Consider the following 16,363-nt stretch of genomic DNA (forward strand, 5'->3'; position numbering starts at 1 on the left):
ACTTATTTATCACCTCTCAAAATGTTCGAACTTTTTTCCAAAGGAAAAAAGTATTTCCTATACAAAACTTTGACTAACGATAATTACAATAATTTAACTTTAATTTACGACGCAGTTCAGCGTGAAACGTCATTCCGACACTCTCTCTCTCGTCCAATAAATTCGAAAAGATCGAACGGGGAGGGCGATAAAAAGGGGCGAAAAAACGAGGGAGAATCGATCAAGCGCCCTCCCTCCCCTCCCCCTATATTTTTCCCGGGCTGATAAAAACGACGGTATTTACCGAACAGATTTATACCATGGACCCCTTCACCCCGTCCACTTTTTTCCCCGGTGCATCGGTTCCATTCCTGTGTGTACGTACACACGCCACCCCCACAACCACCCCTCTTCCATACGTGGAACGTGTCAATTGCGTGGCGACCGGGGTCCACGGATTGGATAACACCGGGTCGGCTCGCTATATCGAGCTTCGATTATTGGTTCACTACGGGGTTGGTGGGCGAGGCATTTGCACACCGGCGTTTCCTCTTCTTCTCTCTCTGCCTCCCCTCTCTCTCTCTCTCTCTGTAAGTGTGTGTGTGAGTGCCACCTCGTCCAGTATCCCCTTTGGAACTGGCCAAGAGGCACAGGAGGACCAAAACGAGCTCCCAATTAACCAACAATCCGAAACAATTTGGTTGGCCAGATCGTATCTGGCGCGGAGGGAGCTTTAAGCCGCGTACACACGGGGATAAATTGGGGACAGGAGAAAATTGGCGCGTGGAGGTTCGTTCAAATACGTTCAAGGTATTTGGGGTGGTGTAATGCCTTGTTTGCACCATGATGGAAACGAAATGTTTTACAGGTGTTATATTGATTGATCGTAGATGAGATATTTTTCTCTACGAGTCAACACTTTGCTCTTCTCGTCATTTAACATTGATGGAAAAATAGAATACAATGGATTGCAATAATAATTTACAATTATGAACCAGCAAACAAAATATTAATGACAAAAAGAGTTAGTTGATTGATAAAGTTTCTTTGAACTTTGCACCATATAAACAATACTATCCTAGTATTGCGATTTCTTACCAAAAAAAAAAAAAACGATCGATCGTTTCCCTGCACGTTTGTTCACGAAGCGTAGGATTACTGGATACGGGATCGTCGATCTCGCGTAACAAGGCCGAACGAGGAAGAGGATCTCGGTGGGTGGAGGCGCGCACCTACTTCTGTGCAGGCCGGCTTAGACGGCGATAGGCCGACGGCGCTCTCTTTGCACGCTTATTACCCTAATGCCAGTACTTAACACACTGTTGCTCGATCGTATTCGTCGAGCTTATTTGCCGTGGCAACGACCGGCTGTCCCGGTTTACCCTGGGACCCTCCTCGAGCGAACCTGCCCTCCCCCCTCCCCTTTTATCTGACCATTTTGCATTTTTACCTCGCCACCAAGAGTGCTTCAGAGACTCGGCTGCAAAGTCTTCTCTCAACTTGATTCTCTTGAAACGGTATCGTTCGAATCGAATTAATCGAAAAGAAAGATTATTAATTTTGAAAAATTAGATGTTTCTAAGATTTGTTGATGTGCAACGGGTTTAACAATTGAATGATAGCTTTCGTATTTGGCGTTGAATTGAGAAATAATGATTGAGAATCGATATAATAAATTTTTCTTTCAGAGGCCTCAAGTTTTTATTAATTGGATTATCTGTAATTTACGAGAGTGGTAAATTTATGATAATGGAATCTTGACAGGGTAATGGATCGTAGATTTCGTGGTTTAATTCGATATCGTAAGTTTCATTGAATCGGCAACCATGGCGAATATTGCAAAATAAGAAAGTAAATCGTATATAATGCAAACGCCTGGAACACGGTAAACACATCCAGCCTCGCAAATTGCACGCTTCGACGTGATTATATTCGAACACTGATTGCTATACCTGAGAGGTAAACAGTAATGACTTGGAGATTACATCTATTTAAAGGTTATAATAAAGTTCTAAGCGCTCCACGGAGCGAGCCAGTTCGCACTTTTACCCGCAATGTCTGCTAAATTGCCGGTATATTAAACCACACAATGTAATACCATCCCTCAAAACTCTTCGTTTGTTCTCTATCTCTATCATTTTATTAGACAGGATTAAACGGGCCACTGTATATTTTAGAAAATTCTCTTGCTCCGTCCCATCTAATTTTCGTATCTCGTATATTTAAACTTAACCTAGAAACTTTTAAAAATATTACTTTAAGCAAACGGATATTTCAATCCTTATTCTATCCTTCCAAAAACATAATTATAAAAATTAATGATCAAATTCTACATCTATGTTAGACTATAAACTATGTGTAAAAAGAAAAGGAAGAAAAAAGGAAAATATTAAGCCTTAAATTTCGCTACCTGATCGACAATTATGCAAAAATATACGATCAAAATGATCGCATTTACTACGGAGAGCACGGAGTAGAGAGTTTCATGGGGCGTAATATTTTTCTTCGTGGGCAAAGAACAGAAATTATTGTGACGTTACTGTCAATTTCGAGTGGGGCAGAGAATGCAGAGGGGCAAAAAACAGAGAAAAGGATAGAGCTTGGCGCGGAGGAGGAGGAGGAGACGGAGGAGGAGGAGGGAGAGGCGGCGGTTTCGCTCTAGGCACCCGGTATATAGATCGTTCATACGCGATGTTGCCCCAATGGCGTGGCGTTCTCGGCAGATAATTATCACTAACCATCAGCTATTTGCGAGGAATGGCTGATAATTGCTATGTTGTTCGGCCTCTACCGACCGATAACCCGCCTAGGACTCCTTTTAGACGAGCTGCTCGCAGTCACTGCAACCTCTGGGGCCCCTCCGCCTCAATCCTCCTTACGTTTTTTCTCTTTCTCCCCTTTTTCTCCCGTCCTCCTCCTTCGACCGTCGAGTGTTTATTCGCGGATCTCCTCGCGGGGAGAAAATTCCACATCTCTCCTGTCCGATAATTGTACATTCCATTTTGCAAATATTTTATTTCGAGCCTAGGCTAGGAGTATCTACAAGGATCCAAATGCGGAGGTAAGGAAGACGTGAGCCTTGACAGGGAATTATTTTTTATGGGGAAAATTTATTCTCGAGGAGAAAGGAAGGAAGGAAGAAAGGAAGGAAGGATTTTATTTTATTGAGGACAAAAAAAAAATGTAGCTTTTCACGAACTAAAATCAAATTACATCCGATCAAGATTTTCCAACGGAGCCTCCTCCAACCTGGTGCTCTCACCTACTCGTGCTATTTACACATTTGTATATATATATACATATATATACACACACGTGTGTAAAAGCACTTTAGTCGGCTCCCTCGAGCTGTCCTAGAAGATATACTCGCTACCATTAACATTATTATGTGAGCCAGCGTTCGTCAGCGTGGGGATAAAGTGAACGCGGCCGGCTTATTAAATTGCCGGTGTAACATTACGATTTACAGGGCAATAAGAGAGTTATCCAGCCAGTGGCTCGCGAGTACACGCGCGTTAACGTTGCGTGTCTTTCCGCTGTACGACGCGTCTCGTCCTGAAATTTCTTCTCCTTGGGATAACACCGCGGCTTACACGCGGTTGGGGGTGTCGAAAAATGTAACTAGATAGCGTGGGGAGCGATAAGAACGTAAGATGATATTTGCGAATTAATTGCGATTAATGGCTGAAAGAGGGCTGAGGGGATGGTTTCTAGGAAGGTTCGTTTCGAAGAGAAGAGAATTCGAGAGATTGAATTTAGTAGACTATTTAACCTAACCTTCATAATGACTTCTTTCATCATAACCGTATTCCCTTAAACGCCAAAAAAGTCTAGATGATATAAGATAATCATAGTCCCTTTTGAAATAGTATTCATATAAATGTAAATGAGCAAGTACATTGAAGTTAAAAGTTAGGATGAATAAAAGTATATCAACGAGAACGAATCAAACTAATAAAATTTAAATATCACTCGTGACAAAATATTTAGAAAATGGAATAAAACTTGGATGAAATATAATAATTCATGTATGAACTATTTCACTTATTATTATTTAAACACTTAAAAAAAATGGAAACCTGATCCACACCAATACCAACCAAGTCACACCAGAGTGAGTCTATTTCCACGATTCCGACAAAAACATCAAAAAAAAACAAACGAACGAAACCTAAGGTGATCAAGATAACACAGTCGAAGAATCCGTCGAATCTACCTCCCGTGCCCCCCCTCTCCCCACTCATTTCAAGCTTCGTGAGGATCTCGATGCGGCTCGAAGGCAACCGTAATTACGCGTGGCGACTATTCATTAAGCTGATTGCACCTTCCTCCCTGGCCCTCCCCTCCCGTTCCCGTTTTCCATTTCCAACTGAGCGGAACGTTATCACGGCCGTTCGCGCAAAATCGGCCGATCTCCCTCGCGACCGGCTGCCCCCAGATGGCGTGCGGCGTCGGTTAGAAATTGCGCCTCTCTCTCTCTCTATGCGCATCCGATTTAACGAGCCGAATGCAGGCGGCATTTTTACGGGACACCCGTTGATTCGAGGGCAGCGCTCGCCTTGATGAGGGGGGGGGGGGGAGGATCGCGGAACACCACCGCGTTCCATCGTTTCCCATCGGGGATATTATTATCGCGAGATGGAGGAAAAGGTGCTGCTTGTCCTTTCTTTCCTTTTTTCTTTTTTTTTTTTTTTGATCTCGGCGAAAGGAAAGATTCTCACGATTTTTCTCAAATATCACGTCATCAAAAATTCTATCCAATTAAAATCAATCGAGCAAACATTATAATAAATATAATGAAACACTGTTTCAACTAATCTAATCGAAAGAAATATACAAAAAAAAAAAGAAGAAAGAAAACGAAGAAATAATCGATGCCAGTTTAGAAAGTATCAATAATCCTCTCCTATTCGCATTCACCTTCGTCGATGATCGATCGATCCGTCCATCGATCAACGATCAACGACGAGGAAGTCACGTCGAGTAATACTTCTTCTACCACGCGTCTTCTATTCGCGGTTAGAACGATATTACAATGTCGTCGCGGATGATTATAACGCATTCGTGAGTATATATAGGATGGATCATCGTGGGCATTCCATATGGAAGAAAGTGCGGAGATGCGTGCGTGTGCATGCACGGTCACGTACCCCGGCTCGAATACTTCCACGTGTTCATTATCGATCGATCGGACGCACGGGTAGTTTAGTATCCGGCCAGAAGTCACTAAGGGAGAGAGAAGTCCACCGATTCTATTCGTGAGCGTTAATTGCGAGAAAGTTGATCGTGATAAGCCCTTCTAATAACCTCCTGTTCCTTTCCTCTCCCTTCTTCCCCTCCCTCCCCCCACGAGAAGGGGCAAATTAACCTGCCCTCGCTTTCCGTGTAATAGAGACGTCGGGGGAAATAAAGCGATAATCTATTTTTCGTTAATTTTTATAAATAAACACGAATTTATCTCCTTTTTTTTTCCCCCAAGATATTCGATTCGAATCGAAGTTCTTCTATTATTATATAGGAAATATCGAGAATCGTTATCTTTTTATTCTTTAAAGATTGTGAAGAAATTAATTTTAATTTCTTTTGATTAATATTTCAATGATTGAATTCAATTTAAAAATTTGGCTAATTAAAATTAATAATATCGAAAATTCTTTCTCAATTTTCTATCTTATTGTTCCCGAATGATCAAACAAAGAAATATAAAACTAATCTCTAAATACTCTTATTCGATTTACATCGTTATTAAGATTATCTTACGAGATAATAATCGTTATCGTTATCTTTTTATTCTTTAAAGATTGTGAAAAAATTAATTTTAATTTCTTTTGATTAATATTTCAATGATTGAATTCAATTTAAAAATTAATAATTCTTCGAAAATTCTTTCTCAATTTTCCAACTATCTTATTGTTCCCAAATGATCAGAGAAATATAAAACTAATCTCTAAATACTCTTATTTGATTTACATCGTTATTAAGATTATCTTACGAGATAATAATCGTTATCTTTTTATTCTTTAAAGATTGTAAAAAAATTAATTTTAATTTCTTTTGATTAATATTTCAATGATTGAATTCAATTTAAAAATTTGGCTAATTAATAATTCTTCAAAAATTCTTTCTCAATTTTGCAACTATCTTATTGTTCCCAAATAATCAGAGAAATATAAAACTAATCTCTAAATACTCTTATTCGATTTACATCGTTATTAAGATTATCTTGCGAGATAATAATTAATTTTACATTTTAATGTAAATATAGTGGGAATTTTTGAGAAAGGGCGAACTGGAGGAAAGTATGCGCATACGAGTGGAATCGGTTCGCGTGGAATCCAAAGAAGTTTAACGTTGGAATGTGGAAATCGATGATCACTCTACTAGCTGGCAAAGGAATTTTATTGAACACGCTGATACAGTGCATAATTCTCATTTACAATTTATAAAATATAGAGATATCCGTTTAAACATTCTATAGAAAATTCCTCCGCAAATTTAAAACAATCGAACGTAAACAGCGATGAAATAAAAAATATTTGTGTAACCTAAAAAAACTAATATCGAAAATTTGTTTCGCGAAACGCTAAAAGTAACTCTCTTCGTTATCCAATTATCTGTTAATTTTCATAAAAATATAACTTCAGAAGACTTAACGTAAAATTGAAACGAAAAATTAAATACACATATATCGATAATGATCCCATATTTATTTCGCAATTGGGTCAAAGATGCCCTCGAGGGAAGGTAGCAGAATTAAGAACGTTGCGAATGAACGAAAAGTTAAAATTAAAAAGTTCAATAAATCTCCCTGCATTGCGACGAATAAATGTCATTTAATTAAAATATATTTTTTTATATCGCAATTAGCCACGCTTCTTGCAACAATCCCTATATCAATACTATCTTTATGTTATCCCTATAAACAAGAACCGCAACTTTATGCAAATTTACGAATGGAACGTTCAACATGTCAATATAAAGTCCATCAGCTGCGACGTCGTTCGTTCAGTGGGCCCGGTGTATGCATTTTTATGGCATTCGATTCGAGAGTCGACCACGAAAACCGGTGTTATAATATACAATCGAACGAAAGTCGAGTTGAAGAAACTTGTGAAATTCCTTCCGCGATTGTTCATTCGATGAACGGAATAAAGATAAAGTGGTTACACACCTGTTCGAAAGGGAGTGTTTAGAGAAATTATTACAAATTATGGAAATCACGATGAAAGGGAAGATATTGATTCGAAAGATAGTACTTTTCTTCAAAAGAGATTAGATTTAGGTTAGGTTAGATCGAGAATAAGATGAATCGACTAAAACTTTCTTATTTTTTATCTAAATTAATTACTTTACATCAATTCTCTATAAATTTGAAAAGAAAGAATCAGTTTAAATCAATTATAACGTACGATTCGTATACTTGTGTAAAAATATAATAAAAATTAAGATTTTAGAGAAACTTTTAAATGATTTGAACTACTACATAAATTTTTTCAAAATGTGTCTTTATATTTATACATTATTATATATTATATTTTAAAGTAAAATCAATTTTATGTTGCCATAAATAAAATTTCTAAATTATACATATGTAATAATCATAAAGATTATATGATAATGTACCATTCTATATGTAATATAATTCTTTCTATTTGCAATTTTATAATTGAAATATATCTTATCAAGAATAAATACCTGTATAAATTTTCGAGCAGCAAATATGCGATATATTCTTTTGTAACAAAGAGTCTACATAACCTAATTTCCAATTGAATTTCCATCAAATCGAATAGAAATAGAAATAGAAATAGAAATGAATAGAAATAATATTACACTATAAAAAACACTCTCTAAATTATCATGAAAATTATCCTTCTTGCGCTACGCTATTCAATTTCGAATAATTTATAAACACTTACCGAAACACGATCCGATCGAAGAATTCCACCAACTCTCTTAAATGCTCCCTGTCCCAGTCGCGAATCCGGAAAGAAAGATGTCCCGTAATTTTCTCTCCTCCTCTTACGATCCCTCTTCTCGACTGGTCGAGAATCGAATCCGTGGAATTACAATCTGAAAACGATCCAGGCCCGGTATATACGTAAGACGAATCGTGTAATACAAGAGAAGTCCGTGCCGGCCGATCGTATAGAAAGCGAAGGAAAAGAGACTTGGAAGAGCGTTACACGCCTAATAACCGAGTATCATCTCTCTGTCGAGAATCGGAATTTCTACAATTCGAGATCTCGATCCGTGGATCTGTCTAATGTGGCCCAGCCACGCGAACCTATCATAACCTGGGCCAACATAACTATATGTTTGCCAAGCTAACCTCTTCCAGCCTCGATTTCCCTCGAATTTGCATTTCTACCGTACACCAACGTTGCTCCCGCAGGAACAACCGTCCGCGATATTTTTCCTCGATTCGTTCCTTTTTCACTTCGAAGAAGGAATGGTTTCTTAAAGGAAAATAACACGGAGTCGAAGAAACGGTCTGATTGTTCCGATGGCGATCGCGGCCGCTATTAAGAGCTTGTTAATGCGATTTCTGCTCGTGCTTTTTTTGCCGTAACCGGGTAATCATACTTGTCGAACGATTTACCTGTGAACCGTGGAGATTGTATTCGACGGCTGGTTTCAACGCTGGACTTTACAATTCTCGTTTTTGCGTGTAACACCAGGTGATAGGATCCACGGCGAAAGTACGGTTAATTGACGTGTTGCGATCGAAGCGACGTATGAGTTTTATTTGGCCGTGGAGCGTACTTAGAGGTTGGAATGGTACATTACAGATGGAGCCAGTTTCTTTTCCCCGCGGAAAAAGCCAGTTCATTATTGGTAAAAAGTACAGAGAGCGTTGTTCGACTGTTCGTTTGATTGTTAAGATTAGTGTTAGCACGGGAATTCTCTACCATCGAGTTTCCGTGATCGTGTTTTCGAATTCTTCTAGAGAACTAGTTTCTTTGATCGGAGTGAAATTTCACGTAGATAACCACGGGGATCTTGGATCTGAATGATTATTCCAAACTAGTTCTATGCTCGGATCAAAACGAAACACGCCCGATTTCTGGCAACCGTATATAGACATTTCAAACTAGTTCCTTATTATCTACAATAGGATTTCTCGATATCGGTTTACTACATAATTGCACCTGGATTCCTAAATTTTTTGCAAAGCGTTGTAAACACTTTGTACTTGCTTTATTAACATTGTTAACATCTTCGTACTCGTATTTTTCATCCTAATTTTAAATACAATAATATATATATATACATTAAAAACTTATACAACGTACGTGAATATCCGAACCCTCGAAAATCGTCGAAATCGTGCAAAATCTCAAACCGGAGCCAAACAAGTCGGTCAGGGGGGGAGGAGGAGGAGAAAAAACGAGTATATAGAAAAGGAACAAGGTACGAGAGGAGGAGAAAAAGTGGAAGAGGAAAACGAGGAGGCGGCAGAAGGCGATGCGTGTGGGTTCAACGAAGGGGGTGTCGGGTTACCAATGAAATACTGGTACCATTTTGTTTACAATATTGTCGGGGGTGTGTTCGAGGGAAAGAGAAGGGTGTGGGGCAGAAGGTCGGACAGTTCCACGTTGCCCGTGGAACACCTTGTGGCCACTACTAGGGGGGGGGGGGGGGAAAGGGAGCAGAAGGAGGTAAGTGAACGAAAGACAGAGAAAGGAGGGAGGGGGGAGGAGGAGGAGGAGGAGTATACCAGGCATACAACCGGGGATCCCCTTTAAAGAATTATCTCTTTCTCGCGGGTTGGACCGTTGCGCCTCCACGGAGATCCCCTCGATTGGACTGATTCTTACACGCGCGGACCGGCGACGAGCCTAAATTGCGAATTCCGCCGCGTTCCACACCGACAAAGCAACGCGAGTCAAACGAGCTTGTTCCCCCGCCGCCGGATGACAGATTTATGGTATTAGATGGGACACGCGAATTTGTGTTCCCCGGTGACTTCGATCCCTCCGGATGGCCAGAGCTCGAGGGTACAAGGAGAGAAGGACAGAAAAAGGAGTGAAAGAGAGAGAGAGAGAAAGAGTGGGTATGTTTGCTGAAAGTTTGTTGAACTGACTGACTGTGAGACCAGATTTTCAAACGATTTTGGGTGGAATGGAGGAAACGAGGAATTCTTACTTATTCTCGTTTCGATTTCTTCTGAAATTCGAATAACAATATTTTTTCTCAAAATAATTTTTACACAGAAATAATATTAATCGATATCGAAACGAACACGAATCCATCAATTTCAAACTTGCTGTTGATTCAACACGTATAAATAAATCAATGAAAATAAAATATCGATCGAAAGATTTTAAGAATAGGAGAAAAAGAATGGAGGATAGAATTCATTAATCACAAATTTGTTCACAGTTTTCGTTAAATAATAACAGTTTTCTCGCGCGAAAATAATATTGATCAACAAACGAGTGAATATAATCCCCAACGCGAGTTTCACAAATCGTTAAAAAGAAGAAGAAGAAGGGAAAAAAGGACGAAGGATCGATAAATCTCTACTCGATATCGATATCATTGAGCAACAGGCGCCGATGAGCGGAAAGCTGTAGTGGTAGCGCTTCGATGCAGGAAGCAAGGATGGAAAATAGCAGGCCTCCGCGATTTCCACACTGTTAACGTCCCGCTATCGATCTTGCCGCAACTTCTCGCCTCTAATCATATCGCGGCCAACGTCTTCCTCGATGTTGCTCAGCCTACCGTGAAAGACCCGCCATTCCACACCCGATTTGTGTCTCGATTCGAAGCGGATCGCTTGACCCTTGATACGCTTGTCGGCTTCCGGGAATGGAAAAGTCTCGGCTTCCGTTTCCAACTTCTTCTTATATCGACTTACTTCTCGCGTGATTAATTTCCCCTCGTTTTTAAATCTCACGGATTTGTTGAATTTTTTTAATCGGATAATTAAACAAGATATCAGAGATAATAATAATCCAAAATATAAATTAACTTGTGCTCAAGAGATTTATTATTTCGATCATGCGATGTAATATAAAAGTCAAGGTAAATTGGAAAATTGAAAGGATTGATTATTTAAATTTTGGATTATATTTGTCATTAAACAACAAAATGAATTTATAGAATTAATTCAAGAATTATATCTAATTAATAATAGATTAGATTAATTCTATAATTAATTAGATTTCAAGAATTTATAATATTGTCCTTCAAGTATAATATTCCATTTATTAAAAAATTAAACGTGTTTCCATTTCATTTTGCAGCTCGAAGAATTAATCAAGATTTCTTCTCGCGAAATTTCACGTTTTAAAAGAGAAAAATCGATTCTTCGATCCATGGATCGACCCTGTTAATCCAGCTTTAATTTCGACTTTACGAGCTTGCTTACCCTGTCTGCTCGGTGGTCCACGTCCCGATTGTCCATTTATCTCGCGGCACACATTCGTGGAAAAAGCTCGTGTCGGCCAGCGTGTTATTCAAATGCAAACACTCCCGACTAGTGGACGCTGACTTATTGGAAACGCCAATCGCGGATGACGATACGTCGAAAGTTTTCCAATGCTGGAACTTTGCGTCTTGGAAGAAATTCCAAGATTCGATAGGATTTCTAAAATTCAAAAATTGAACCAGATTAAAGAAACATTGAAGAACATTCATCCTATAATAGCAGTCGTAAGTTCAACAATTTCACTCAAAACTTCCTTAATTAAAAATGGCTTCCTAAAAGGAACAATATTTTTCCACAATTTTATATTTCCACTCTTAACCTTTTCCAAAGCCTCTTCCACCTTTCCAAAAAAAAAAAAAAAAAAAAAAACACCACGGCTCGACTATCGTCCACGTGTATATAATCCTCGAACGCCACCCAAATTTTTCGCAAGTTAGGAAAAAAGGAAAAAAAAAAGAATCCGCGAGGTTCGAGGCCCCGGATGGGCAACACGCGCGGAACATTTGTCAGACACTTTAGGAGCTGTCGGCCCATTGTTTTCCCATCGATTCCCGGTCGGAAAGCACGCCTTTAACCGATGTTTTACACGCTCGATTCCTGGAACCGGATCCTCCATCTGGGATCGCAGACTTGTGGCATCCGAGTTGCACGTCCGTCCGAGAAAACAAGAGAAAGAGAAACGGCGCGCGGAGGGACACGAACCGACCGTTGCGACGGGTTGGAGAAGGAGGAGAGGAGCAGAGAGAGAGAGAGAGAAGGAGGAGAAGAGGAAAAGAGGAGTCAGGTATACGTGGCCCGGGACCACGAGGCCCATTTCGCCTGTCAGGCCTAATTCCGCTCGGGCCCAGAATCCCTCGCCTTCTCTCTCTCGCTCGCTCCTCCGCCTCGTTTCGTGCACCCTTCCGTGGCTGCAGTTTATGGCCGTCATTACCTCGATCGGGACCCCGACTCGGATTAAACGATTTGTTCGTGTGCACGGGCCCACTTTTATCGGGCGTGGATTTCGAACGGGCGAAAGATTCGTTCGAGGATTCGTTCTTCGCGCCATTTATAGATTCTTTTTTTTTTTTTTTTTGGATATTTCGAAAGGAAATTTTTACACGAGAGATTGTTAATTAATCAATTAATTGATTAATTAATGATTTCGATTCGAAATGTTTAGGAATATTGGAGGTTGGGATTGTTTTTTCAAGAATCTTTTCTTTTCTTTTCATCCTGAAAATGGTAAATAGATTGTTATAAAAAAAGATTTGTGTAAATCGAGTCTCGTGAAAGAGAGACTTACGTGATGTTCCCAGGTGCTGCACGAATCTGAGTAGTGTAATTAGAAGGGCAAGAACGAAACCGAAGAAGCGATACGATTAATGGGCCTCAATGTAGTGATACGGAAGACACGAAGGAATGAGATTTTTGGAGCGAATATTCCTACAAAAAAAAGGATATTTTAGAAATTTAAGAAACTTTCTTTTCAATCAAGTATCAATTTATTATTTTACATAACTTGTCAATGAATCAAATTCGAGATAAATGTAGTTTTAAAAAGAATGGATGCAATTTTTTAAAAAGTAACTAGAAATAACCCTAGAATTGGAGACCAAATATCAACCAGAGTTTCTAGAGTTTCTACGATTCTTCCAAGGAAGATTCCACACCGCGAAACAAAGCTAATGATACGGTATTCCACTCAATCATATCGATGAGTTCCATAATTGCCCCGCGATCCTAACCGGTTTCCACGGCTTCTGTTCTCCCTCACTTTCAACGAGTTTCCAAAATAAAGCTAATGATACGATCGTATATGTATATACATATATATCGATCCAATGGGATCGAGCAATTTTATTAGCTCCGTCGATTGTACCGGTCGATTAACTTCGACCGAGCATTGCCTCGATATCGCCTTAAAATCTCGGCCAACGCAAATCTGTAGAACTGGGTAAGTTTTATGACAATGATCAATCTTCTAGTCCAACTATCCATTACGCCACCCAACTTGGAAATTATGTACTCAATGTTACCCATATATCTATATTTCAATATATGTATATAATTTTATAAAGTTTGTTTTAGTTTGCTTATCTCTCTGTTGATTGGAAGGATTTATTTATTTGTATATTTTAAGCAGGGACGAATTGAAAATATAAAATGCACAAGCTAGTCAAGAAAAGAATAGAATCTTGCTGAAGAAAATAAAAATTTATTTTATTCGTAATTTAATGAAAAACAAGTACGTAATATCAATTAAAATTAATCAATTTGTAAAAAGATGACACGAATATCCTATCCTAAACAATTTTCCTTTGTTTTAAAAGTAGATCAACTATTTATTCAATCGATTCTGTTACACTGTGTTAAGAAACGTGTATGCTAAACTCCATAACACTCTGATAATTTGCCATTGACACGACACGCACCTATGTGTGCTCTCAGCCTACCAAATATCGCTCTTCTGAAACTGGCCGTGTAAGAAGAATAAAATAAAGAAGAAGAAGAAGGAGAAAAGGAAGAAGAGGAGATCCTCGAGATCCTCTCTCGGTATCCCTTGTGGTCGTCCCTCATAACCGGTACTCAACGACGCGCCTACTACGACCGCATGTACAATGTTTAGCCGGATGAAAAGCAAACCCTGATGGATATTTTCATTGCCGCGATGACACTGGCTCGGCCGTGAGAGAATCTGTGGTACACCGATTCGCCGATGGGATCGGCCGCTCGATGGATGCCCGTGGGCCCCGATGATTGGGTGTTGCGGACCATCTAACGATAAGTGATGGATGGAGGGATAGGATTCCTCTCCGATTTTTACGTTTGTTTAGCTTGGAAGGAGGTTGGCATTCTTTTCCTATCATCTTTTCCTCTCAAATTGCATTTTTCTTTGAAATATCGTGACTAGAATTCGAGTCACTAAATCACGAATTAGAGAAACGTTTGTTAATATATTTGAATCGATAGAGTCGTTTATTATTCCAACGAAAGATTCGTTTTCAAAATGGATAAATTTTCACAGTGAAATCAGCGAGTACGTACTTGTGCGAGATGGCTGGCTTTTATATTTTTTTTCATTGTTGTTTCTTCTTCCTCCTCCTCCTCCTCCTCCTCCTCCTCCTCTTCTTCATCGTCCGGCTCTCCTTCTCGAAGGAAGTAACAGTATCCGAGTGGATGGATTCCGTGCGAGGTGTGCAGGGACCGTGTGTGGATTGTGTGCAGAATGAACGCAAACTCTGTGAGGGTAATTTGCAACACCGGCAATTTACATAATTAGCAGTTCTCAACTTGCGGCCCTCCACGACCCCCACCACGCACCCGTTCTCTCTCCTCCTCCTCCTCCTCCTCCTCCTCCCTCCGCCCCCCTCTCGCCGTCCTTTTTCTTCTGAAAGGTGTTCCTCGTCTTTTTCCGATATCGAAGTCGTGGACGTCGGAGTCGAGGTGTTGTTGTCGAGGGAGAGAGAGAGAGAGAGAGAGAGAGAGATGGCGTTGTCGCGCCAGCCAAGTGTTCTGATTCGAGTTCGAAGGCAGTCGGATGATGATGATGATGATGATGATGATGATGATGATGATGATGATGATTATTTGATTGTAATTTGGTGATAATTGGAGGTGGTAAGGAGATGGTTTGGTTAATAAGGATATAATAGGATTGGATTTTAAGTTTGAATAATATAGTTACGATAATTTGTGATGTAAATTAATTTTCTTCTTAAAAGAATTTTGTTGAAATTAATCTTTGAAATGGTGAATGCAAAAATTTATTTATACGCGGCTGTATAGAGGCTTAATGAGCTTTAGCTGATGATTATGAGACGGAGTGTAATTTATTTTCAATTTTGATTATAATATTTATATAATATATCTTTGGTAAAAGCAAAGTAGATACTATTCTTTCCTTTTTTTTTTTCTCTTCTTTTCTTTTCTTTCGTTTCTTTCTTTCTTTTTTTTTTTTCTTTTTTTTTTCTTTTTTTCTTTGCTCCTTTCAATACAGCGATTGTGACAATCTCTCACTTGTTGTAATATGATTTTCAAGTAATGAAAATTGATAATTAAAAAAATGATTAATAGGCTACAGATATTTAATTAACATTTAATTAAGATAAGATGCGATATATCTCGGGAGAATAAATGACTATGGACTTTGAATGAGATTGATCTTTGAATGAGGATGTTAATTGAAGTTTTCTTGAATATAAGAGTGACTTAATTTAGTTAAGTGGTTTCTATGTACCAGGTAATTATTTCTCTAATTCATGAATAATTGTTCATGCATTCATGTATTCTCTTTTGTTCATAAATAATTCATTGGATCGTTCTTTTATACCGCTTGGATATTTTTTTCTTTTTCTCTCTCTCGTTCCTTTTTTTTAATTACTTTTCTCGTTTCTGATTAATTTATTAGTGTTTGTTGAAAGCAATTAGGTAAATGATAAATTGACGATCGTTATGCAAATACGTACGTACCGGGGAATATTATCATTTTTAATAAAATCCTCGATACTTCGTTGTTATTATTATAGAAGGAAACATACTTTAATAACTCTGGAAAAATTTACCAGAGAGCACGTAAATATTGATTAATAACAATATCTTTAAAAGACAGGAGGAGAGAATTATTTTTTTTTCCTAACAAAGAATCCCTCCCAAACTTCTCTGCAACCCTCCCTCAAATCTCCTTCCAGAACCATCGCGATATACAATATAAATTTATGAAAAAATTACTAGAAATTACTAGCAAGAAAAGAAGATAGAGAAAAGGATCGATAATCGATCGTCTTCGAAAAAACGGAGCTGTCGATAGACACAAGGACCAACTCTATCGAGATCTATTAATTGGCTATCGACCTTCTCCCCTTTCACCCTCCCTCCTTAATTATCGACCCTTCGTCAACGTTCCAATTAGCGTTTGCTCCATTATCGCCCGTGTTAACCTCCCACCACCTTTCTGCTGAGGGGTAA

This window comes from Apis mellifera, linkage group LG15 (genome assembly GCF_003254395.2).
Source record: "Apis mellifera strain DH4 linkage group LG15, Amel_HAv3.1, whole genome shotgun sequence".
Lineage (NCBI taxonomy): Eukaryota > Metazoa > Arthropoda > Insecta > Hymenoptera > Apidae > Apis > Apis mellifera.